The sequence below is a fragment of the Megascapheus bottae genome, chromosome 20 (genome assembly GCF_031878675.1).
Source record: "Megascapheus bottae isolate mThoBot1 chromosome 20, mThoBot2.hap1, whole genome shotgun sequence".
NCBI lineage: Eukaryota > Metazoa > Chordata > Mammalia > Rodentia > Geomyidae > Megascapheus > Megascapheus bottae.
In genome coordinates, this window is record NC_143528.1 from 5,819,630 (window position 1) to 5,841,792 (window position 22,163).

Sequence of the window (22,163 nt, forward strand, 5' to 3'; positions counted from 1 at the left end):
GATTTCACAGAGTAAATTACACTTGTAAGCACACTCTGGGGCCATCACAAAGACCTCTTTAAGGAGAACAGCTACCATTTGTTCCCCTCCATTAAGCAATTTCTATAATATATGTTAAGTGGTTGGACTGGACAACATCCAGTTTGTGTCTTTGCAGGCCAGAGTGAAGATACCACACATGTCTTGCTGTATGCAGCACTTACTAGAGATAAGGAGCTTCACCAGTCAGGACTGCAACATTTCATCATCTTGAAATCCACACTAATTTTTGAAGACATTGTAATGCATTTTTGTCAGCTATTTGGTCAAGTAGCATAATGGAAAGTATATTAAACTCAAACTTCGAAGACTTTTCTCCCACTAGTTTATAATTTAGAAAAGTCATTTTTCCTACCTGGTATAAAATAGGGAATTGTAGTTTAAACAGCTTCTTCTGCTTAAAAATTCTGATTGTCTGCCATCCACATCAAGATGAAAAGCTATAGAAATACAGCTTATAAAAATCTAACTACATTATAGACAATCCTTTCGTTTAGTTTATTTAATAAGACACAGCTCCAGAAACAGATTTTTAACATATGAAACAATGTCATAGTGCTTATATTCAGAAACAGATTGGATGTTATTGGTTAAAACCAAGTTCTACCATCTGAGGGGGTGAAGTAAGGTTAAATCCATGTGGTTTGCACTCCTTACATTGGGCTGTTGCCTTAGGAACAAAAATATGTAGTATCTCTGGGAAAGGAAATATAGGGAGCATTATTTCTAAAATGACTCCATGTTTTGGATCTCAAACATACCCTAAGACCCGGGTATTATAGTGCTGGTTGCCAGCCATATATGATCAAAGGGAGGTCATAGCCTAATGCCAGTGTCTCGTGCCTATAATCCTACTCAGGAGGCTAACATCTGAGCATCATGATTTAAAGCCAGCCTGGGCAGGAAATTTCATGATATTCTTGTTTCCAATGAGCAATCAGAAAATTGTAAGTGGTACTGTGATTGAGCTAAGATAGCACCCAGGCCCTGAGTGCAAGCTCCATGACCGACAAACAAACAAACAAACAAACAAACAAACAAAAACTGTAGGTTACAGAGGGTGTGCTGTTCAAAGACATTGGGACCTTCCTGTTCCTGGTCACCATAAAATGAGAAATTTTGTTCTGTCATGTGTTCTCAACCATTAAGTTCTGTTGAAGTCAACAGATCACAACAACAAGACCTCTGAAGCCACAAGCTAAAATATATCCCTTTTTTTTCTGTAAGTTGATTTTCTCAAATATTGTGTCACAAAGCTGACTGATACAACAGCTCTAAAAGCATTCATCTTAAAGAGCATATCATCAAAATATGTTGAAGTACAATTTAAATAAGATAGAACTTATGTTGTTTACACTAAGAGCTATATGAAGTCATTAAAAATGCTGTCTACTTGGGCCGGGAGTGTGACTTAGTGGCAGAGTGCTTGCCTAGCATGCATAGACAAAAAAAGAAAAAGCTGGAAGTGGTACTGTGGCTCAAGTGATAGAGCATTAGCCTTGAGAAAGCTTAAGGACAGTGGCCATGTCCTGAGTTCAAGCCCCCGGACTGGCAAAAACTACTGTAAACTTTCTTCGATAATTAATTTTCAAAATATTTATACATATGGACTGATACACACAATTGAATATGTGTGAATAGCATATCTACAAAACTTCCATATGAACATATGACTTATAGATGTATGATTTAACACATGTATAGAATAATATACTAATGACTTCTAAAATTTTTTTATTGTGATTAATAAAAGGGTTACATTATATTCACCAGATAAACTTCTAAACTTTTTGCCCATGTATTACTATCATTCTGACTTAGAGTCCATCTGTACCAAATCTTCATTCACATTTAAAGACAATCTATCTGATAAATTATTTTCCCCAAAAGTTAAAGATGTTCCATAGAGACCAGTTGTGGTATGGTCTTTCTTGTGATTTCTTCCTAGATATCTAGTTTTTATGTTATTGTAAGAAGTTTATTTTTTTTCTTCCAGGAACAATGCCCAGGACAGCAAATTCCATATGGAATTTGTGGATTTAGTTTTTTTTTTAAAAAATGCTGCCAAATTGTATAGTAGAGTGGCTATACTATCTAAAATTATCACTAGCCTTGAATTAAATTTGGAATTTCACAATTAGGTCCCTTGCAATTCTGGTAGGAATATATTGATACCTCATTATGGCCCTGATTTTTATTGATTTGCATTCTATGTATGCCTGAGGTATTCTAATAATAATTTACATTTTAACTGCACGTCCATCAAAAATTTATGTGGGTCTATTTCTAAGGTCCCTATTCTGTGAGGAAATGATAGACATTGTCTACATTATCAGTCAGTACAATTTGTCCTTTCACTTCATTCTTATTTTTCAAGAATGCTTGACTGTCTGAATATTTCTGCCTGTTCATAGAAAATTAAGAGTATGATGGTCTATGGTATGTACTTTGATCAGAATTTCTATGTATGTATTTTGATTAGAACTTCTGTGAATTTTTGTACAATCCTTGGATTTTCCTATAGAAAATAGTTTGGCAATTGGGACAATTTTTGATTTTGTTCAAAATAATATTCTTTTGTTTTTCTTACTTTACATCTGGCAAGTATAAGCTGTAGTACTAAGCTAAATGGGAGAAAATAGTAAAATCAGACCTCTTGCATTTTTTCCTTACCTGAAAAGAAAAACTTTCAAAATTTTACATTAAATATTAATGCTAAAGTTTTTGTCAATGCTCCTTAAGTTGTGGTAGTTCCTTTCTCTTTGTAACATTCTGATAGATTTTTTTTTCAATCATGAATAGGTACTGATTTATTTCAAGTATTTCTTACTGTGTCAATTGATATGATTATATGGTTTTCTTCTTCTTTAGAAGATTTCTTCCTTAGTGAATTACATTGATTGACTTCCTAAGGTTTAATGAGTCTTGCATACTTGAAATAAAACCACCTAGTTGTAGTGATAAATTTCTCTTAGATGCTGCTGGATTTGATGAGCTTGTATTACTTTTTAGTATTTTGTGAGTGCCTGAGAGATGGATGACTGTTGCTTTCTTTTTTATGTATTGGGTTTTTTTGAGATTTTTGGAATTGTGCTAGTATTGCATTCATAAAAGTGAATTTTGGAGTGTTGCCTTGCTTTGTCTTGTTCCTCTAATTTTACTCTTCCAACCTTTTCTAGAAAAGCCTGTGACTGGTTCTTAAATGAGAGATATTTAGCACAATTATTTGAAGACATTATAAATTTATTTCTAGTTTGACTTAAAATTATTTAACATAGATGATTTCATCTTATAGCTAGAAGAGGGCTACTTTTATATTTGAATTTAAATATTTATTATGAAGATAATAGTTTGTAAGATCTTCATCAAAGAATGCTATTCGTGGTGCTTCTATCTAGGATCATGTGTTTTACTTTCCTTTAAGGACTTATAAATAATTACACTAGATGATGAAAAGAAGACTTTCTGTTACCAAATAATGAAGCTTGATAAATTTTCATTAGGAATATGGTGTGCTGTTTCACATTTCTAGATCCATACTTATTTTGATGGACTTATTTGTCCTGAGCTCGAAATGTCAATTAAGCTTTCCTGTGACAAATATGTTTTCATTTACTTTAGGAAGGTATTTTATAATTTGCTATAACTTTTATGTTTTATAGGGCTTTCCCCCTATAATTTTAGTTAACTGTTATTAATCATAGTCATATCTTTAGTGTAGATACTTCTTTTTAATGGAAATGCCTTCATTTGTTTCATTTAATGGTGTTATTCCTAAATCTGACATTTTCTAATAAGAAGAACCAATAGCCTGCTTTAATTTCATTGCATTTTTTTGCCATGCCATTACCAGTACATTTTAAAGGTTTTCTATTTTCTTTTAGATATGTCATATATAAAATATAGTTAAATACTTTGTTGTGGACAGATCAGCGAGTTTTAAAGTTTAATTGGTGGTCTTATCACATTTGTGGATGTTGCTAGGATACACACATGGGCATAAATCATCCTGTTTTACTACATACATTTTGGTGTATTTCTTCTTTTTAAGTGATATTTCTCTGTAAAATACAAACTGATTTAGCCTGTTTAATTGTGACATGTGTGTTCTCCAGAGCAATCTGGAAAGCTAATCATCTGTTTTTATTTCTTTTCACATAATAATTAGAAAAGTTATTTCTCCATGGTATAACTATTATATAACAATATATAAGATTAATATACTTCCATTGTGATGTATTTCCCTTTTTCCCTCAACTGCCTGATTTGAGTGCTTAGGTTAACTTTTCTTAATTTTTTTCAGTAACTACATTTCTTTTTATAACACACTTTTAGGTTTTATTAAGTTTATCAATTTTATATTTTTTGTCTATGACAATTTTTATTTTTACCACATCCCTTTCTACAATACACTAATTATGTCATTTTAATATTTTGTTGGCATCACTTTGACATTCTGTTCTTGGGCCACAATTTCTGTTTCAGTCTTATATATAGTCCTAATCATAATCTATGGGTAAACCATATTTATTTACTATTTATTTACATGATTCCATGCTGATCACCAGCAATAACTCCTATAATTCATGCCTTACTCGAGTGAAGTCAGCCCTTGAAAACTCCCTCAGTTACAGTGAACATAGATATAATTGTCTAATTCTTGCTCAGTGTAATCTATTTTGTCTTTAGCTGGGCATAATTTTCTCAATTCAAACTTTCTTTCTTTAAAGAGTTACTATACAGGTGTTATTATTTATTTATCTTTTTACGATCCATTGGGTTTACTGGTAGATGTATAGGTACATTCTAATTCTTACAAATAAGGGAAACCATGAAGCTATATGTCTTTGGGTCTGTCGTATTTCACTTAGTATGATTTGTTTTTCAAGCCTTTCCATTTCCTTTCAAATGGGTCAGTGTCAATCTTTCCTATGGAAGCATACAGGTCCATTGTGCATATATACCACACTTTCTTGATCCATTCATTCACCAAGGGGCATCTGGGTTGATTCCATATCTTGGCTTTGGTAAACAGTGCTGCAAAGAACATGTTTGTGTTTAATTGGACGGATACGGAGGAGTGAGACTCCTATATCCGAACATGATTAAATAAACAACAATCTAAATGTTCACACAGTGAGAACAAAGGAGGATTTTTTTAAGGAGAGCATTGCTTAGTAGCAATGTGCATATAATTATATAAAATGATGCTTATTGAAATGCATTCCAAGCAATGGAAGCAAGAGATATTTTTTAAATTGTACTGTTTGTGGTTCTTTCTTTTCTTCTTTCTTATTTTTCTTTGATTTATTCATTTCTGTGACAGTTTTTTGTGTACTCTTCATCTTATATTTCAGTCTATCTGATTTGGGGAGGGGAAGGGTGAACCAAGCCAGCTGTAAAGTCCACCAGACACTATGTTGGAAATGAACTCTACGACTTGGGGCAGCGGGGAGGTACGTCAGGAGGGAAATTATGTGAGGGAGTGATACCTTGCAGAAGAAAATGTATCCATTACCTGACTTACATAACTATAAACACTCCATCCATCACCTCACAATAAATTTTTAAAAGTCTAAAAAATAATGTTACTAGAAATCGCTTCATTTTGTATTTTTGTATTTAAGTGTAGATTCTATGTCATTAAGAAGTAATTTCCTGTACGCTCAAAATCTTTATTTATCTTTCAAGTCACTAGATGTATTCGTGTATCTCTAGTTCTGGATGGTGCTTATCTCACTTTCTTTGTGCTTTAACACCATATGCCATCTGTGAAGCCTCCCCTTGGAAGACAAACTCAGTGGTGGATGGGCCTCCATCTGTCTTCCACTTGGCATATAGAAATCTCTTGGATATATAAAACATGTCCAGTAAATTGTTGCTGCATTACCTGGGATTAGTCTTTAAACTAAAACTGTACTTTTTTGTGATCTATGACGTGTTTAAACTTTTTAGGAACATACATATATATATATATTTTTTTTTTCCCAATCCTGGGCCTTCAGCTCAGGGTCTGAGCACTGTCCTTGGACTTTCTCAAGGCTAGAACTCTACCACTTCCATCTTTTTTTTCATGTATGTGGTACCAAGTAATTGAACCCAGGTCTTCATGCATGCTATGCAAGCACTTTACCACTAGGCCAAACTCTTGGCCCAGGAACATATATTTTTCAAGGGTGTATACATATTTCACAATTATTCTTTCCTAGCACTTTTTTCAACTGCACCCATTTCAATTTTATCATAGCATTCAATTCTGTCCTCTGTTTATTTTAATGCATCTCCTCCACACACCACCAGTTTACAATGAGCCTTCATTTCTGTGTTTTCAAGTTTTTTGTTTCTTTACTTAACTCTTATTACTGTCATTTCTGATTTTCCTTTATTTCTTTTCCTTCCTTCCTTCCTTCCTTCCTTCCTTCCTTCCTTCCTTCCTTCCTTCCTTCCTTTCTTCCTTCCTTCTTTCCTTCCTCCTCTTTTTCTTCTACTCCCTTTCCTTCCCTTTGTTTTGTTTGTGCTAGTACTGAGGCTTGAACTCAGCTTGGGCACTTTACCTTTTTCTCTTTCCTGATAATCTATGACCTGAAAAACACCTGACTTCTGTTTGTTTATTTGTTTGTTTTGGTCCTTAATTGGAGTTAAAATCTCACGGATTGTCCTTCCTAAACTGGCTTTGAACTATGATCCTCAAAGCTCAACCTCTTGAGTTGCTAGGATTATAGGTGTGAGGCACTTTACTAATTTAGGTGTGAGATACTTTACTAATTTTATTTTCAAAGGTAAGGTTTTATAACTTTTTATGTTTTACTTAAATTGCTATGAGCTGTAATGATTACTGTTTATTCTGGTATGCTTTATGACAATGAAAGTAAGTACATAACTGACATTTGTTTTTATGAATTTTGCCCCTTTATAAAACTTTCAGTTTCTGTGCTATCATCATATTTTATTTGATTCTTTGTTTTTTTTCTCTTTTTAGAAATTGCATTCCATGGTACCAAACTGCTTTGCATAATTGTGTGTTAGAGTCCGTTCTTAATTATTTTATCTTTGAAAGAGATGTGTTCTTCCTAACTTAAGAATTTCAGGTGTGGATGAGTTCAGCACTATTCTGGGAGAGTAGTAATTTTCCTTGATTTCAAGTGATGTCCTTAATGATAGGGCTTTAAATGCAAAACATTTAACTTAGCTTCTTTGGTCCAACAGATCAGCAGCTGCAGTATTGCTTCAAATTCATATTTTATCTCCCCTTGCTCTAACTTAGCTACAAACTGAATGTTGGTATGTCCCACCCTCCTCCTTCTCAGTGTCAAATGAAGTAGTAGCTCTGATTTTGACCTCCTTTTTTGTCCAAAATAGGATTTATGAGTTTGTTCTTTAATTGTACTATTTTGAATTCCTGAACTCATCAAGCATTTCTGGCCTGTGTCACAGATGTTTTGACCTCTCCTGACAAAACCAGCCTTTGAGAACAGAAGGCTTTTTAGTTTGGCTATTTGCTTTGATTTTTTACATATCCTGGGACTTGAACTTAGGGCCTAGTCTAGGTACTGTCTCTGAGGTTTTGTGCTCAAATTTAATGCTCTATTACTTGAGCCATATCTCCATTTCTGGTTATTATGGTAGTGAATTGGAGATAGGAGTTTCACAAACTTTCCTGCATAGTCTGGCTTCAAACAGCAATTCTCAGGTCTCAGCCTCCTGAGTAGCTAGGATTATAGGTGTTAGCCACTGGTCCCTGGCCTAATCTGACATTTTCATCAGAATCCCATGATGACTATTGTATCTTCAGATAATGGCTGATGTTTAAGATTCACAAGTCCTGATGCTAGAAAGAACTTCAGTTCTCTTTCTTTGGTACTCATTAAGAAATTTGTATATGGCCAAAAGCCAGTAGCTCATCTGAAATCCTGGCTACTCAGAATGCTGGGATGTGAGGATAGTGTTTCAAAGCCAGCATGAGCAGGGATGATAATCATGAGATACTTATCTCCAATTAACAACCAAAGTCGGGAGGGACTGGTGTGGTGGTTCAAGTGATAGAGTACTAGCCTTGAGTAATAATAATAATAATAATAATAATAATAATAATACAAAAACACATTTCTAAACTAAGGGGCAACACCTAGGCCCTGAATTCAAACCCTGTACAGACAAAACAACAACAAAAACATACAAACAACAACCATAAAAATACCTGTAAGGCATTCAAAAAGTGAACCTTAGAAGAATGACCTGTGTAGTATCATCTTTCCTAGTGAGACCGACCCATCAGAATCTGAATAAACCTAGCAGGAACTTTACAGTGGTCTTTGGTTTTGTGGATTGGGGGAGCTCTCCATCTGTGTAGTACTCAGTCCCATAAGAAATTGCTAAACTATGCCCAAGTATGTGCCTTAGTTTTCTGCAGGGGCTACAATAAATTTCCATCTATTTGTTTGTTTAAAACAACAGAAATTTATTGCCTCACAAGTGTAGAGGTCAAGAATCCAAAATCAGTACCACTGGAAAACTCAGGGTGTTGATAGGACTGCATTTTCTCTGGAGGCTAGAGAAGAGAATCCACTCAGTACACTTTCTGATGACTACCATTTAACAGGATTTCTTAAATTGTGGCTGTGTCATTCCAGTCTCTCCCTCCATTTCATGATGTCTCTTGTTTGTGTTTTGAATTTTGCAAACTTTCTCTTGTAATTGTTGAGTCTCCACATTGATCATCCTGGATAACCACATATGGATTTTAAGACTACATATGCAAAGATTCTTACTTCAAACATTTTTCAAATGATTATAGGTTCCAGGGATTTGGACCTGACATTTGGTGAGTGGCTATCAGACTACAAGTATATGAAACGCCAGTTTCTAAAATCTCAGCAGATGGTACATAAACCACACCACTGTACACACTGAAAACCAGTGCCCATTTATCTACAAATGCAAATATATCTCACAGAGCTTCTCAACCCAAATCACTGCTGATTTTAACAGAGATACATAGTATTACATGAGTGAAAAGGGAAAAGGGAACTTTAGAAGAAGCTAACAATCTTTTGCTTATCACTTCCAGCCGTTAGGATTTAGTTCTTCTCTGAGGCCAGTAGAAACAAACACAAATGAGTTGAGCTATCTAATTCAATAGTCTCAGTCTAGGAAACAAAAAGCTATAACCAGTAGAAGCAATTAGGTAGGTAAAAGGATTAATACTTGAAATAACGCAGTTCGTTTATCTTCTAAATGTTCTCAAACTAAAAATTAAGAACAGATGCATAAAACAACTCAACTGGATCAATGAATCCGAAGAATAGAATTTCAATATAAATTTATACTGTATGTATAATGGAGTCATCAAAATGAATATACTTTATAATCAGGGAATATGATTGAAAATGTTATTTTCAAAGCTCTAAGGACTTCAGATGGGAGCTAACACAACCTTTGATAATATCTGGAAGTTTTATTCTTTCTTTTCTTTTGGAGTATTGAGATTTGAACTCAGAGCTGCATACTTGCTTGTCTCACTTATCAAGCTGCCACTTTGACATTTGAGTCTTGCCTGGTCTGAATTTTTGCTGATTATTTTGGAGATGGAATCATAAAGATTTTTCTGCTCAGGCCAGCTTTAAATCATACATTTCCTTATCTCTGTCTCCCAAGTAACTAGAATTAGAGGCATAACTAACTGGTGCCTAGCTTGGAAATTCTTTTCTAATCTAACCTATGAGTTAATGTATCTGAATGTGTTACCTGGTATATTGCATACATGCTTATTTGTTTATTTGAAATGAGAGGGAAGGAAAGAAACAAGATGAATGGGAGGGAGTGGGAGGAGGGAAAAGGAGACAAAAGTGAGAAGGGGTATCAATGTTTGAGAAGTAATGTACCCACTACCTGAAAAAAGTAATTGTAATCCCTCTATACATTACACTGACAACAAAAAACAATTTAAAAATTCCAACAATTAAAAGAAATATGACTTCCTGCCAGGCACAGTGGCTCATGCCTGTAACCCTAGCTACTCAAGAGGCTGAGATCTGAGGATCATGATTCAAAGCCATCCTGGGCACTAAAGACCATGAGACTCTTATCTCCAACACCAGAAAACCAGAAGTGGCACTGTGACTCCAAGGGTAGGGCAGTAGTCTTGAGCTGAAGAGCTCAGAGACAATGCCCAGGCCAGAGTTCAAGTTCCACAACTGACAAAACAAAAATATGACCTCCAAATCATCTGCTATTGTTTCAGCTCTAACAGTGACCGTGTTGTGATTCATAGCTTTCAAAGTTCTTTACCCAGGAGTCTAAAGTTCTCTGTTTAAAAGGCAAATATGCATAGGATATATTACAATTAGTAGTAACTAAGGAGAGGACAATTGTATTAATTATAGCTTTATTTCCTCAATTGGTTATAGCCTGGTGTTAATTGAGGTCAATGATATGGGTTCAATTCCTCTAAGGACCATATGGCTTTGCTTAGCATTGGGACAAGAATGGTCCTCACCATGTATCAGACTAATGTGCATTGCTGATCCCAGAGGAGAAGAAAATAAAGCACAGTCCATGCCCTGTGAACACAGGTCAGCATCATTAGAGGGTCTAGTATTTGCAGAACCTCAAGGTTGAAAGGAATAGTGAGAACTTCAGGAAGGAGAATTGCTGTCACTGTAATTATGCCATTAGAAAAACACTTCAATTATTAATCCTCAGACATCCTTCCTTTGAATCCTGATTTTTGTTTCTAGTTTCTGATGATACATAAGTCAAGGTTTGATGAGAAAAGCAGTGTCACTCTGGCTGATATGGAGCAGGGAACTCATGACATGCCCAGTCTCCAGCATACATCTGCCATAGAAAGAGAGATTTTAGTTAGAGGCTGATCCTGTTCTATCAGTTTTCTCTGTATGCACACATATAAACCCATGAATGCACGGTCATATGCTGCCTAAGAATGTGCTACTTGATGCCAGCCACAGAATGAGGGTCGGCCTCAGAAGAATATGGTGACATTGGCATCATCTTATTGGTATGAAAACACCCTGTGATGTTTGTTCAATGACACAAACACCCATGGACACATTTTTCAGAATGTATCCTAGTCATTAAGTGATGCTTGACTGTGCTCACATAAATGTGTGCACACATGTTGCACATGTCCACAAATACACCCACCTTTTTGAAAAATAATCTTGCATCTAGATATGGAGTCTCTCAGCGAGGCAGGTAGGAAACGGTTACCTTCCTTTCCAAGGTTCAGCAATTTTTATAGACTGTGTGCCAAATCTATCCTATTATTTATTTATCCTATTTATTTTGGTGGGAAAAAGACTTATTAAAACATAATTACTCTTATTTGTTGCAGTTTGTCTGTAGCTTTTTGTCCTATGAGGGCAGTTAAGTAAGTGCTATAGAGCTCACTTGGCCTCCTGAAATATTTGCTGTCTTATTGTAAAATTTCTTGCTGATCCCAATATTAAGCTCTATATTCTGCTGTTTTTTTGAGTGGTACCATTCTAAATTTCCCCACACAGATTGTAGTTCCCCATTCTGATGACTAGAGAGGTAGGTGGCAAAACAAAGCCCTCTTGCTATAAGTATTTCTTGATTTTAATCAGATGTTCTGCCACAATTCTGGTGCATCCATATTGGATTTAGGATGCATTAGAATGCATCTGATAAGATAGTCAATGCACTGTCACATTTTACATATTCCCATTAGAAGTGACAAGGTTCTGTGGAATTGATTGCTCAAATTCACTTAGGCAGTAGAGGCTTAAAAACACAATACAGTACAGGAAGTCTGCAATTGTGAGGATGTCAGTTCAAATTACAGTCCTCTCCCTGTGCAGACCAGCTATACTTGAAACCTCTTCAGAAAGTTCATTCTCACTGGTATGATATGGAATCTCCATGTTGTTTTGATTTGCATTTCATTTAAGGATATAGATGTTGAGTATTTCTTCATGTGTCTATTGCCCATTTTTACTTCTTCTGAGAAAACTGTAGCTCATTAATGCATTTATTAATCGTGTTGTTGGGGGGGGGTTTGAGTGCTTAATTCTTTAAGTTCTTAGTATGTTCTGGATATTAGGCTATGTTCACTCATTCTGTAGGCTGGTTTTTTAGCTTTCTGGTTACGTAAAGGGAAAGGGATGGACAAATGAAGAGGAGAGGAAGGGGAGAATATAGTTAAGAATCCAATGGATATCCTACAAAATTAAGGAAAAGTGGATGGGAGAGAGATACATGAAAATATAATTAGGAATGCCATTGATCAAAATGTATTCATGAACTGCTTTGTTATGTAGCATCTCCTTTGTACACCTATTTAAAGATAATTTCAAACAAAAGAAAATAAACACTAAAATAAAAGTTCATGAGTATTCATGCTTTATGATTGAGTTATGAGTAAAGTGAAGATGGAATGCCCAAGTTCCTGTGTCATAATTTTATTAAGACTCCGATACCATGTTTGGGGTGTCAGTCCCCTTATCTCACATATTGAAAGCCTCATTTCTAAGGCCAACATATTTGGAAGGGTTCATGTGATCAGGACAGATTAAGGCCATTATCAAGGGAGTGGGTTAGTATCCTGAGAGCAGAGTTTTTATAAAGTCAGTCCCTGATGTTTGTCATGCTCTTGCTGGCTCATCTTCCAGTTTCATCCTCTGTCATGCCGTAACACTGAAGACACAGAAGCCATGATCATAACGTGGGTCCCTTCCATGCCTTTGACTTCCTCAGTATTTTGTTTTAGCCACAAAGAATAGACTGAGAGACCAACTCTCATTTATAAAAACAAGTACCGAAAGACTTGGAATGATTTTTTTTAAGTCGTATAGATTAAATCAGACCATGAAATCAGAATCTCTGCATTCAGGGTATAGCCACATGTCTATGCAGGTGACTCTGTAAATTTCTTGGTGTAATTGAGCCTCTGAGTCTTTGCTAAAATCGGGGTAAATTCATTTCCTGCCCACCGTCGTAATGGGTCTATGTCGTGTTAGCTTCTTAGCTTGCTTTTCCTTTTTATATCTTATTATGTATGCAGCCTAGTCCCTTGTTTATGTGTCTGAAGTTTCTTTTTATAAGTGGGAAACTTTATTAATAAGGCCCAGGTGAAATCTCAGGAGTGTTCCTCCTGGGAGGTGACTTTCAACTCTGCATGAATCTAACAACATGGTAAATAAAGGCCATTTCTCAAGGTCTCAGCAGCTTGAGAGCAGGCAAAAATTAGAGCAAACAAAGGTCCTGAGTTAACTATTACAGAGGCTGTTTGCCACAGTTGATCAGCTTTCTAAACACTCAAGAACACTTTATGAGCAAGAATGATTGTTCTCGCTGCTTGACTGTGAAGCTCAATGTGCGTGTGTGTGTGTGTGTGTGTGTGTGTGTGTGTGTGTGTGTGTGTGTGTGTTGAGGTTGATAATGCTGTTGCTAATTCAGGCTTTCTTAGTCAGGACTTTTCCACCGTAATCCTTGTTCTTTGCAAGATCCCATTTTCAACTGCTGTGATTCCAAGTCTTAGAAACAAAAATACAGTGGAAAAACACCCAAAGCATTTGAAAGAATCTGCACCGCTTCTAACAGTAAAAACCTCTGGTTTCTAATGAAATGCCAGGAAGGCACCAAACTTTCAAGAATGCAACACTTAATCCAAATAATCCAAAAGCAATCTACTTGGCAATCTAATTATATTTCCTTAGGAGGAAACTGAAATAGTGTTTGTTTGCATTTAATTGCCTCTCTTTAATATGTTTGTGTTGTACTCATTTCTTACTCTGTTCCCAACCGAAAGGTCCCTTGTAATATTTGATTTAGCTTTCCAGACTAACCCAGGGGATTACACTTGGTTTCATACATAATAAAACAAGCAAGCTCTTATTTTGTGTATGTCAGAGTTGTGTCACTTTCTGGAACTGATCACTTTCCTGGGACAGGTAGAAAGGAATGCTTTACATACAAATTGACTGATGTGTTGTTCTACTAGATTATTGAAGCATTGGCAGCATAGAGAGAATTCCATGTCTCTCTTTTCTCCATTATGTGTTTGCTGATGTATATAGAGGATCCTTAGAAAATGATTCATCTTCAATGATCTCTATTGGTCAGATTCTGGTGTGTCTTATTTCTCTGTATCAGTGATAATGTGATAAGGTTACTGGAATGTAATTAAAAACACCATATTTGCATTGTATTTATAAGTATTTGCAAAAATCTCTAAGGGAGGGTCTGGAAGTTTGGCCTACTGGTAGAGTGCTTGCCTAGCTTGCACAAAGACCCAGGTTCAATTCCTCAGTACCATATACATAGAAAAAGCCAAAAGTGGTGCTGAGGCTCAAGTGGTAGAGCTCTGGCCTTGAGAAAATCCAAGGACAGTGCTCAGGCCCTGAGCTCAAGCCCAGGACTGGCACAGAGTGATGCTATAAATAGAAAATGTCAGATGAGACTATCTTCTCTTTTGGCACTTTTGGATTGTTTTCTTTGTTATGAAAAGAACCTATTAAATCTATCATTTTAAAATAGAAAACATCACAATTAAAGTGAACATGTAAAAGTAGAGAATGTCTACTTAGATATGGGGAAGATGATTTCAATACCTTATTAGTTAGAATGTAAACTGGTAAAAAAAAAAACACCATGGAAAACAGTTCAGAGCTTCTCAGAAAACAAAACATAATATTCCCTGTGTTCGAGCCATTCCACTCTTGGGCATTTATCCAAGAGATTACAAGCCAGGATACAGTAAAAGCAATCATAAAACCATGTTCATTATTGTTCTACTTACTTTAACCAAGCTATAGAAACAACCTAGATACCCTTCAATAGCAACAAAACCAAAAATGGGAAAAGAAAATGTAGTATATTTACTCAATGTATTTTTACTCATCTATTAGGAAGAATGATATTATGTCATTTGCAGAGAAATGGTCATGTCTGGAAAAAAATTGAGTTAAGTGAAATAAGTTAGGCCTAGAGAGATGTGAAAGTTAATCCAATTTGTAAATATATATGTAAAGATATACAGGGTTAAATGCACATGTACACAAACATATTAGCCACTGTATGGTACATACAGGAGGAAACTTTAATATTGAAACTACTTTGAGCAACTAACTTACAAAACAAAATGAGTGGAGGAAGTAAGAACTTTAAATTATTTTTATGGGGCAGGTTGAGGTGAAGGGGAGAGGTGTTGGCCAATGAAGAGAGGAATGAAGTCATAATATTCAATGTACATAGGTGAAAATGGAAATAGAAAACTTGAGGGAATTTATTGGTTGGGAGAGTTGGGGAGATGGATAAGTGGGGTGGCATTGATCAAGATGTTTTGTACTCAAAAACTGACACTATGAATTGAAACCTCTTAAACAACTACTTCATGTTAATAAAAATATTCTAACCATTTAGAATGACATATAACAAATGGATTAGCAATGCATGTAGATAAAATCTAGAGCTTCTCATATTAATTAAGGTGATCAGAATGCACTGAATTGTATAAATCACTTATGGAAAATAGAATCATCTACTGTAAAGCATTTCTTCAATGTGAACTATTTTGAAAGTCCTAACAAAAAACAAATAGCAAATAAATAAGCAGAAATGACATATAATTAAAATGCATGAAACTAAAATAATAGTTGCCTAAAACGTTAAAGACTATTGAGATGCTGTAAATTTAGGGACAAGTCTACTTAACAGATTAAGAATCAATAAGAAATTAAGAAATATTTCTTATCAGTAATTGTCCTTTGTTGTCTATCTAGGATAAAAGACATTCTCAACATCATAATTCAACAAACATTTCAACAGAGAATGAGGGGTTCAGACGGCAAAGATTTGAATTAGAGAATCTTTCTCAAGATACACTTGTAATTTTTCAAGCCTAGATGTTCTCAGTTTATCCATTTGTGTAACAATTACTCATTGAAAATCTATTAAGTAATCCCAGAGTGCCTCTGCTTTGTAGAATTTACCCCAGTATAAGCAATTCTAAGCAATAGACAAGCCTACTTTATTACCAAGAGATGGTAAAAGAGCTACTTAGGGCATGGCTTTTGAATTAGTTGATCTCTTAGCAGTAATTTAAAGTCAATTGATTAATAAGCCTAATTACCCCTGAATCTTCATTTTCGTTCTCCATGTAGGAAGACATAACTGCAAGAGTAGTATGACAATCATACTTATACTTTTCTTCCACAAGCAAATCATGCCTATTAAGGTACGGGCAGACATCTTTAAGGTTACCCTAGAATTATATCACCTCCAGGAAATTACATGATTTTAGTAGTTGAAGGATTACTTTCTTATTAATATGAAGAACGTCTTTTAAAAATGTGAATTGAAGACAGGCATGGTGGCTCATGACTATAATCCTATTTACTCAGGAGGCAAGGATCTGAGGATCAAAGTTCAAAGCCAGGCTGAGTAGAAAAGACTGTGAGACTGTTATGTCTAATAAGCCACTCAGAAAAGGCAAGAAGTGGCTCTGTGGTTCAAGTGGTAGAGCGCTATCCTTGAGCACAAAGAGGGTCAGGGACAGTGTCTAGGCTCTGAGTTCAAGCCCCAGGACCCTCAAGAACAAAGAAACAAAAAACTGTACCTTGAACTGGAGACTCGTGGCCCATTCCTATAATCCCAGCTACTTGGGAGGCTGAGATATGAGAATCTTAGTTCAAAGCCAACCCAAGTAGAAAATTGCATACAACTCTTATCTCTAATTAACCAACAAAAAGCTGTAGCTCAACTGGTAAAGCATTAGCCTTGAGCACAAAACCTCAGGGACAGTACATAGACTCCTGAGTTCAAGGCCCAGGCATGGTGTAGCACACACACACACACACACACACACACACACACACCACATACCACATAGCACACACACACACACCACACACCACACACACACACACACACACACACACCACATACCACATACCACACACACACACCACACACACACACACACACACACACACACACACACACACACACACACACACGGTGAATTGACTTCCCCTGTTCTGTGTTATCTTGGTTGTAATAGGACAGTCATGTAGAAGCACTCATGTAATGTAATATAAGTGTAGTGTAAATGTCAAAAGCCCCAACAATCAGGTCACTCTGCAGCTGATTGTCTTCCAACTCAAAGTCTTTGCTGTTGTGTCTTTGTAAAGACCAGGGAGCCTTGCTTCCTACACTAAGGACCCGTTGAGGACCCTGCCTTTCCACCTCAACACGTAGTTGTCAACCTAGATATTCTACAAGATCACTTTCTGGATTAAAAACACAAATTCATCCTGTTAGGAATATATCTCAACACAGGAATCACTTTTCTATTTTTTAATATTTTTATTGTAATTAATAGAAGGGTTACATTGTATTTACCAGATAGAAGGTGCATTACATCACAAACATTGCTACCCTTTCTCATGTTTTTGTTTCCATTTCCTCCCCACCCCCTCCCTTCATCTTGTTTTCCCCCTTCCCTATCCTATTTCCAATAAACAAATAAACATGTATACAATATATCAGATAACAAGGTAAGATACCGTAACAATATGAGTCAACCAAGGGACAACAAAAGAGATGTGAAATAATATAGTACATTAAGAACAAATTTGCTTGGACATGTGTGGAGAAGATAGAGTGGTGGAGATGAGGTATGAATCTGAGAAGACATCAGGCAGCCAGTGTCACAGGATTCTCTAGAGGGCTTTTCTGGAACTAGTTGATGGATGTAATGGTGAGGGAATTACAGAAGGGCTGTGGGGGAAGGAAACTGCTCAACCTTCTGGCTTTATCCTTATGCCTCTGAAAAGAGCTGGTGAGCTCACTTAGCATTTGTTCAGCTGATCTGAGCTATCTAAAACCCATCATCTTTCTCCACTCAGAGACACAAGGCATCTCTCTGTGTAGTTTTATTTTTTTTCTGACAATCTTCTGTTAGACTTTTGCAAAGCTCATCAGACACATAGAAAGGAGCATTTGACAGAACAAGGGTGACATTTCAGTGAAAAAAAAAAAGGACACTCAAATACCTAACAGCACACTGCAGAAATAAGCACCCCTGAAATGTACAGCAGGGATCTCACAGCACCAGCCTGGTATTTCAGCCTGTAGTGCTCTCTACCATGTCCTTTTGTGTAGCTCAACATGAGTTAAATTATGGAGAAGCTGAAAATGCCAAATCACACAAAAAAAGGTGAATTTAAAATTCTTATTTTACAACTTTGAATTAGTGTAGACACTTCCCATCAAGAAGAACATTTGTTTCACTTGAATTCTTGGCACAAATATTGCTCTTTTATGAACAAATTGCTGCTGGAAAAGTGATGTTCCCTACAGGTAGAAGGAAGGGATTGCTTTTACATCCTCAATAACTAAATGAATATGTATTTTTGATAGCCACTTTAGAAATACCTTCCTTGCAGGGTGTTAGAAACTATAGTTACCACCATTTGAAATACTAAGCCTTAAGTACTGAGAAATAGCTTGCCCTTTACAGAATACAGAATTGAGCAAGGAAGTAAGATGCTGTTAGTGGCTAGATTGCCAGTTGGGAAGGAATACGATAGTGTGATTGCCCTTGGTGAGGGCAGCACCAGTCCTTTGGGCTGTTTTCTTCATACTGGAGTGTCATTTTTCTAGATGGTCTCCCACATAATGCTGAGATCTCAATGGTGCTGGGTCTTGATTGCAAGAACATTGTTATACCTACTTCCTGCCCGAAGTGGATTCATTCACACAGAGTGAACTGATTGTATTTTATTTTCTCTCAAAGCACAGGCTGAAAGTTTGGGTTTCAATCCCAGCTTAACAGTCTTTGGAAATTTTGTAACTTACCTGAGACAATTCTTGGGCTTGCAAAATGGAGACAAATGAATGACTCCATGTAGCTATCCTATAACTTCTCTTTTCCAATGTGTGCCCCTCAAAGAGCTAAAACAGATGTTCTCCTAATTCACCATCAAGCCAGTACAAAATCAACCTCTATGTTGTTCACAGTATATTCCTCCTTACTTGCTCAGCTCCAAGCTCCAGAAACTATTTGCTGTATTTTAGATGTGCTCTGCAAGTCTCCTCACTGAGTTTTCACATTTTTTCCTGTTTCCTGGCAGGCTCATCTCCCACCCTTACTTTCTTCCATACCCCATGCAATTGCTCTTCCTCTTTTTGCCACTCTATCTCTGAATCCTGCGTTTTAGTTTTCTTTGGGAGACTCATGAAGCATGCTAAATACAGTATTTTTCTGTATTTATTTACACTTACTTTTGATTATATTGCACACTATTCTATCTTAGAGCCAAAAATATCACCTGGCAATCACAGGGGATTTTTTTACTAAGAACACAAACCAGACCTTCTTATTAGAATACATTTATTTTAGTTCCATTTTGATTCTGACAGAGATGGCCTTAAAAAAATCACAAACAGGGAACACAAAATGGAGAATAAGAAAAAGGAGAACATTGTGAAGAATGAGAGGAGAGGTGCGTCAAGGGGGTTTCTTCTTTTTCTATCCTTTGGAAGTAGCTATACTTGTCCTCAGTGGCTGCCATTTTCTTGGATGTACAAGCCTTTAAGTACGGAGTGAGTCCCTCCACCTGAAGCTCAGTGATGGTAAGTACATCCCAGCATTGCCTTTAGAGAGATACGGTCTACTTCCTTTAGCCGTAGTCCTAAGTTGACTGATGGTATTGGCCAATGTCCTGCCTCAATATTTTCTCATATCTGTACTGTCTTTTACTCTGGAGAGATTCCCTGTGATGTCACAAGTTCACGAGAGAAATTCTTATCAATATATAATCACTAATTACCTATGAGATACAGGTGAGGGCTAGGTACAATGGTAGAAAATGGAAATAACATGTGCCATATAACAGCTGACCATTGCAAAATAGAATACATAGAAATCTAGCTGTAAGTCTGCCACCACTTATGCTCTAATACAAACTGTGTTCTGTAGAATGCCTATTGTGAGTGAATTCTTCCATGCCAGTTTCTTTGTGAGTACCTTGCCTCTATTGGACAAAGGCCAAACTTGTACAAAGAAGTTGGCATCTATGTGTTTTTCTCAAGGAAATTCAATTGAACATCATTCTAGTGCTAAATGCACACACACATTGTTTGGCTCTCTGTAGAAAAAGGTCTTTGGCAAATAATGTGAAGTCCCACCAAAAACAATATTGCTTGCTTTCTAGAGCTTCTTTTTTGATAGTACCATGACTCATGGTGGAAGAGACTGGCTATTAACGTCCATGCTCATGCTTGGCTGACACCAATTCCATTATAGGATAGATTCTCAGGAATATTTTCTGAATAGATAAATGGTAAACTCAGGCAGTGAATGACTGCATATATGAATAACTAAACTACAAAAGCATTGTTTTCATCAAAATATCTTTCCAAAATTTTATACTCATTGGAAAACCTCCTAAAATATAAATTCTTTAAAACTATAAGACGTCTTTAACTGGCAGATTGCTATACTAAACTTTCCCCGAAAAAAAGAATATTTTTTGTAAAATAACAAATTGCATAGTTAACAACAAAATAAATAAGTAAGAAGTTGCAGCAATCTAATTACTTCTCATAAATTTGGATTTTCTCATATTGGGTTTGAACAAAGTTAAATTAATATGCATATGATTCCACACTTCGCATCTTTTATTTCTTAGACTGGAAATTAAAATTTACAAAGCACATCATATTTCTCAATAAACACCCAGAAAATGAATATTTCAAGTAAAATATTCAGAAGGGATAAAGAACCAGAGAGCCATATGAGTGAGGAATATCTTTCAATTTCCTATCAAAGGAGCTCTTCAAGTTCTGTATTGATCCAAATACAAGGAAAAGATGCCTAGAAATTTAATTTGACATTTACAATCAATAATGCTCAGATGTCACTAGGGCAGAGAGGGGAAAAAAGATGACTTTAAAATCACAGCCATGAATTTATAATTACATTAATGAATTGAAGTAATTTATTGAATTAAAGTTTCCACCATCTAAAGAAAATCAGCCTGCCACAGCACACTGCTGAGGGAAGTAGAAGCAGGATCTCAATTTTTCCATAACCGTTTTCATTAACTCATTGATTACTTACTCTGTTTTCTGATTTGAGTGTTGATGTTCCACTTTCTGAGGTGAAATAATTACCTACAAATGAACTGTTATGGACTAAGTTAAGGCAAGCGGAGAGCTATGCAAGAGCTCATCTAAACTATGAATGAGCTCTGCTTCTGACCTGATCTCATCATAATCCAAAATGTAAAAGCAAATACACATTGTGCTTTGGTGGAGGAATAAAAAAACCTCAATAGAAAATCAGCCATGGGGTGAGGAATGTGGCTTATAGTTGAGTGCTTGCCTAGAATGCATGAAGCTCTGGGTTCAATTCCTCAGTATTATATAGACAGAAAACATCCTGAGTGGCACTGTAGCTCAAGTGGTAGAGTGCTATCTTTGATCAAAAGAAGCTCAGGGTCACTGTCCATGCCTTGAGTTTAAGCCCTAGGACTGTCAAAAAAAATCAGTAAGGATGGGCATTGAAACTCTAGCTAGAAAGTAGGCTGAAATCTGAGGATTGTGGTTGGAAGCCAACCTATACAGGAAAGTCCATGAAGTATTTTACTGCTGTTGTCTTATTTTGACTGTTTTTCTAATTATCTTTAACTAGTTGTATGAAAGAATTGTCATTTAACAAAGTACAATGCTAGCCTTAAGCAGAAAAAGCTCAGGGACAGCACTCATGCACTGAGTTCAAGCCATAGGATCAGCACGCATGTGCACCCATATAGACTCAGCCAAGAATAGATTGTGTCAGTAGTACTGACAAAAAAAGGTCAAATCATTTGCATATGTTGAACCAGCTTTGCCTCCCTGTGATGAAACCTGTTTGATCATAGTGTATAATTTTTTTGATGAGTTTTTTTAGACGGTTGGCCAGTATTTTTTTGAGAAGTTTTGCATCGATGTTCATCAAAGAAATAGGTCTATAGTTCTCTTTCTTTGATGAATCTCTGTCTGGTTTGGGGATGAGGGTTATACTGGCTTCATAGAATGAGTTTGGTAAAGAGCCTTCATTTTCAATTTCATTGAAGAGCTTGAGGAGTATTGGTGTG